A 5,580-nucleotide genomic window follows, 5' to 3' on the forward strand; every position below is an offset into this window, starting at 1 on the left:
TGGAAAAAAGGCTGAAATGTGCAGGTCTGGTGTTATAGAAAGCATGAGAAAAGAGGAACTTTGGGAAATGCTGCTGTAGGGCTATCTGCAATGATAGTTTGCAACAGTATGAGGATTGCCCTGATGACGTGGTCCCTTGGAGACTTTAGTTTCCCAAGTGTGGGTCAGCTGGCATAACATTTAACCAAAATGGTCACAGAGTTAATGATTACATAGATAATTTCCTGTGGTCTTGTGTGCCTTTCCCATCCCAAAACCACAGGTAAGCAAGATCTGCAGGAAAAGCTTTGCCCATAGGGGCAGACACAAGCTGGTTTTCCATCTGCCCATTGTACATCTGTGTTTCTTCATGCTCAGTGAAGAAAAAAACTAAACATTAAATTACATAAAATATACCCAGTGCTTTTTTATATATATGCAAGGTGTCAGGTCCCAAGAGGGCAGTCCTGGCTACCTGGTCTGGGATAGCCACAAAATGTTGGATCCTAGAGGGCAGTCACGGACTGCCTACTCAGAGGTACATTTGGGATACCCTTAAGCTAAATTATGGTGAAACGATGCCAAATAATCAATCAAAAAGTTTTATTTATGGCAGCAATTATTTAAATCTTATGATAGGTTAATCAGCCTGTCGCAGTAATGATTGAAATATTTCTGAACAGCCCATGGATTGACCTTTTCAGGAGAGGATGAAAGGAAGAAGGAATCCACAACTGTGGATCCCACTGTAGTCTGTTTCAAAATATTCTTGCTCTCTCAGTATTCATTACTTTCTCATGGCAGGTAGGTACCACCAAACAAATCATAGTACAGCCTATGTGAAACTTTTTACATACCTGGTAACCATTTCCTTGATCTTCTCAAGGACTGTTGTTTTCCATTAGGCTGCAAAAAATTTGTGCCCAAAGATTATCCTATTCTTAGACCACCCTGGCAGTAAAACTGTTGGGGGTTAGGTTTCTTTCCTTTTGTTCCTTTTTAGTTATAAAATTTTTCCAGTAAGTTGCTAGGAAACACTAATGACTGGGTACTTAAGAAAAATAAAAGAAGAGGCCAAGCTCGGCCAAGCTCAGAAGAGGAGGGCACTTCTCTTATCTGGGAGTTTCTCTCTGGGGGCAGAGGTACCAGGAGAATTGGGCTGATAAAAGAAGGGGCTGGGGCAGATGCTCTCTCTCTCTCTCTCTCTCGGCTTGGGAGGAGGATGGTCGGAGCTGCTGTAGGTACCTATCAAGGTGTGAAGAGTGAGACTTTGGAATTTACTTAAGTAAGGTGCCCCTGGAGAAGACCACTTCTGTGTTGCAGTGCATTTGTGAAATGCGTTTACTGCAATACTGCTTGGAACTGCAAATGAGAAGTTTTTGCTCTGGACTACTGATTACTGTTCTAATACTAAATGTGGTGATATATATAATTATAATATATTGTTTACATGTTCATGGTTATATGCTTTGTGCATATGCTCAGCAGAGCAGACTGCAAGCAGTCAGATTCACTGGAACCTCACCTGGGGACAGCCAGGTGGAACTCAGCAATGTATGCCTTCCTTAGCTTAGGTTTTCCTGCTCTATTGGTTTTGAGATTTTTAATGGCCTCGTATTATAGGATTATTTCCTCTGACTGTATGCTCTGTACGCTGTGGCCACAGGGTAGCAAGTCGCCAGCTAGCACACTTCCTGTGGCCAGAGGGCGCGCACGAGAGCGGCCGCCCCCAGATCTCGCCTGAGACCTCTGTGGGTGGCGGTGCTTGCAGCAGGCTCCCTGCAGCAGGCTGCGGCACGGGTAGCACAGCAAGGAAACAAGGCACGAGGAACCAGGACAAAGGAAATTGGGAGAGAGGACTCGTATGAAACTCAAGAAAGGTTTATTCCTAGGAAGGATCAGAGATGAGTGACAGAGAAAATGGGTCCTAGCATTTTTAAAGAGGGGATGGTACAAGGCGTGGATACAACTCTCCTCCAATGACGGATTCTTACGGGAGGATTACATCACTTAACAAATCCAATAGGGATCATTCAGGGGAGGGAAGAAGCCTTATAAACCAATCAACCATCAAGACAGAGCTAACTGACACAAAACATTCAGGAACACAAGGGGAGTGACTACAGTGACTGACAAGAGTAAGGGGCAGTACAACTGGGATTGACAAGGGTTTATAAGGGAATGAGGGGAGGAACAGGGAGACTGGCACACTGATGGGCAGACAAGTGGAAGGAAAACTTGGTGGTAAACAACTTAGGAACAAACCATTTAAGGAACAAAATGGGATACATGGGAGAAACCATTATAACTGACTAACACATAAGCTCTAACTTTTATACTAATACAACTGTAAAACACCAACTACCACAATTTCCCTAATCGGCTTTCTTTTGAGGGGGAAGATTGTGCATAGGTATGAAAGAATTTCCATTAAAAAATCTAAGTGACATGGAGAGACATCCCTGTGAGAAGTAGCTCACTATTCCATAAAAGTGAAAGAAGACAGTATTCAAACAAAAAACCCTATTTCTTGATATCACTAATTCAACTGAGTTGGATGTGTCTCCCCTCCGAGAAGTAAACACAGACATCTAGTTAAAATGGCAACCTTTTTATACCCTTACAGGGCCAGGCGTGGTCCCTGTCCCCTTTCCCACTGGTACTCAGGAACTTAACACTCCCTCCTGAATACATACGCTTCTTCTCGGGGTCCTAATTTTAAATTTCTCAAGGCCTGTCCAAGGTAGTTGGACCCCAAAAAACAGAGCCCCTGACACCCATAATCCTGTGCATCATTTCCTGATTCCATCATTTGAAAGGTTTTAACCGCCTTCTGTAATTCTGGATATTCTCTTTTGAAATGTCCCATCTTTCCACAATAAAAAGCACTTCTTGGGACCTGTCTACCAAGTGGTCATCTCTTGTCCTCTTCCCTGGGGTCTCCTAACATTCACTTAAAGGCTTCTTTGTGCTACTCCTCTTCTGACACAGCTCACCACAGCCCGAGCTAGCTCTTAAAACTCCGGCACTGTGCCAGGAGAGGGGAAGTGCCTTGGTATGGGGATTTACCAGAGGCAGAACCTTTAGAACCACTTGCTCTACAGTGCCAGATACAAGCTATGACAGGGACCAGGTAGAGGAGAAAGGAGGAGGCTCTCTGTCTTGAGGTTCCACAGGGAAAGGTTTATTCCAGGTGAAGAGTATTGGATGAAAGAGCCCAGAGCACGTCTGTGCACAGGTGTTTAAACTGATTCAACTCAGGGGGTGGTTACAAACAGTTGTCCAATGGGGAGATTTCAGGGGAGGAGCAAGAGGAATACATCATTTGTCTGGGACCAGTCAGGGTAGGGGAGAGGTCACATGGGACAATGGGGCTTCAAGGAATAAGGATATTTCAAAGGAGTGTTAGAGTCACAGATTGGCCCAAGGTGAGAGTGGCAGGGAAGGGTCGGGGATAAGGGGCTGGGTTGCCTTGACAGACAGGAAAAGAGCCGGAACAAAGGGCAGGGAATGGCATGAGGGACAGCTCTGAGGGAGGGTACAAGTCCAGGATGAACCAGCTTGGGGAGAAAATGGAGGTACAGTAGAACAAACCATTTAACAATGAATTAATAAAATAAATTAGATCCTCAGCATCTCCCCCTTTCTTTTTCAGAAAAAGGGATCAGGGTGGTATTCAGAATCAGGGTATAGGTCATGAAACCAGGGAGAGGAGAGTTGGGAAGTAGGAGTTTTGGTGACATTGAGTTCAGGGGAAGTTATCTGTTTATCTGAGGATAAGCAGCAATTTTTCAGACTTGAAAATATAACCAGAACAATAATAATAACTGAAAAAAACCTATAAGACAGTTTTTAGAACAGAAGAGAGCCATTCCATGAGTCCCAAGCCTTGAAGGATGTTGTTCAACCAGTCCTCTGACTTCTGCTTGATGTTGGAGATCATTTCATTCATCTTTCTTAGGGTTGCATGCACATCTGCACTTTTTGATGACAAGTTCAGGCAGAAGAGACCCCCAAATTCTGTCCTGCTCAAGGGTCCCTGCCAGGGCCACTCAGATGTTCTTCTTGGTTGTGAGATGATCCATGCCTCTGAGGCTGGCCACAAAAGAATGATGGAAATGTGGACCCACAAAACAGGCGACATCTTGGGGATGGCTTCTCTCTAGGAAATTACAGAAATGAATACAGGTTACTTAAACTTTCAAAATCATCAGTAAACATGTTGAACAAACAAAAATTGGGATAGAAAGGCAAGTTAGGGTCTCCTTCTCCACCGAGCCGTTTCTGTCTTCTCTTCTTCACACACTCACTGCTGACACTTCTCTGTCCTTGTCTGGTGGCCTGCTGCAGTGCTTGGGCACACACAGTTTTACCCACTTTTGTGAGATCCACCGCAATCTCAGAGCCATAGATACGCAGATATACCCATGGTCCCACATCACTACTTTGTATGGCCCTTCAATCTTACCACTTTCACCCCAAACTACCAAACTAACAGAGACAGATGTTATTGGAGCCTATGACTGCTGTGAGGGGAGAAACATCTGACTACTGGGGGATGAATAAAATAAAATAAATACAAACCACAATATCCCCTCTTTGTTGAATCAGCAGCAGGACAGGGGGTGGACACAAACTGACATCCAGTAAGATGGCACTAGAGGCAGAACTAAGGGGCAGAAACCAACTAGTATGGGGGGAGGAGGAAAGTCTCTGTTGGGGATTGGTCTAGGTGGAGAGTGGCGGGTTCTGGAAAAAGGAGGAGGGTTGCCTTGGCAGGCAGGGAACAATGGCCAGGGTTGCCTTTATTATCAAGGAAGGGTCTGGAACAAAGGGACAAGATACCTTGAGGGACAGATGGAATGGAGAGTACAATTTAGGAATTAAACCAATTGGGGGGGGGAAGAAATGGAACTGGCCTTTAATACAACAAAATAGACCACAACAAATCTGATTCCACCTGTGCCCATAGCCATGGGGGCACCTGGAAGCTTCCATTAAAGATCTGCTTTTTTGTATTATCTGTATTAATATTGTCTGGAAAGTGTTTTTCTTTCTTAATTCAGGCAACAGTACTGCCTCTCCACACTGTGAATGCAGCAAACTTTGGTTGAGTAATAAAAAACAACAGTGTGGAGAAGCTGGCATTTTACTGACTATGTGAGAAAACCCCTTTTCAAAAGGTTCAGGTGGTAGTAATTCCACCAAATGAAGAAGAAAATTTTGTCTTTAAGGTCACAATTAAGTATATAGATCAAGGCAAAATAAATCTCCTAAACTAAACAAGTTAGTAGCTACTAACTACTAAAAGTTGCTACTAACAAAAGTGAGTGGCAGTCAACCATTTCAACTACTAGCAAGGTTTAAGTGTCTGCCACCTCTGGCTGAGGAATTTGTAGTTTAGGGAGTGAAACCCACTGACAATGAAACTGATTGGAACCCAAGGGTGAGTAATTTTATTTATCACAAAAGTAAACTACATCATGCAAAAAAAGCACAATCTTGGCAAATACAGCTTGGATTTACCCAGTGATCTGGGTTATCGGCCTTTCCAGTATGAAGGTATGGCTCAATGAATAAAATACTCCTGAGATTCTGTCT

Source organism: Pyrgilauda ruficollis, unplaced genomic scaffold, assembly GCF_017590135.1.
Source record: "Pyrgilauda ruficollis isolate IOZ18807 unplaced genomic scaffold, ASM1759013v1 scaffold29, whole genome shotgun sequence".
Taxonomy (NCBI): domain Eukaryota; kingdom Metazoa; phylum Chordata; class Aves; order Passeriformes; family Passeridae; genus Pyrgilauda; species Pyrgilauda ruficollis.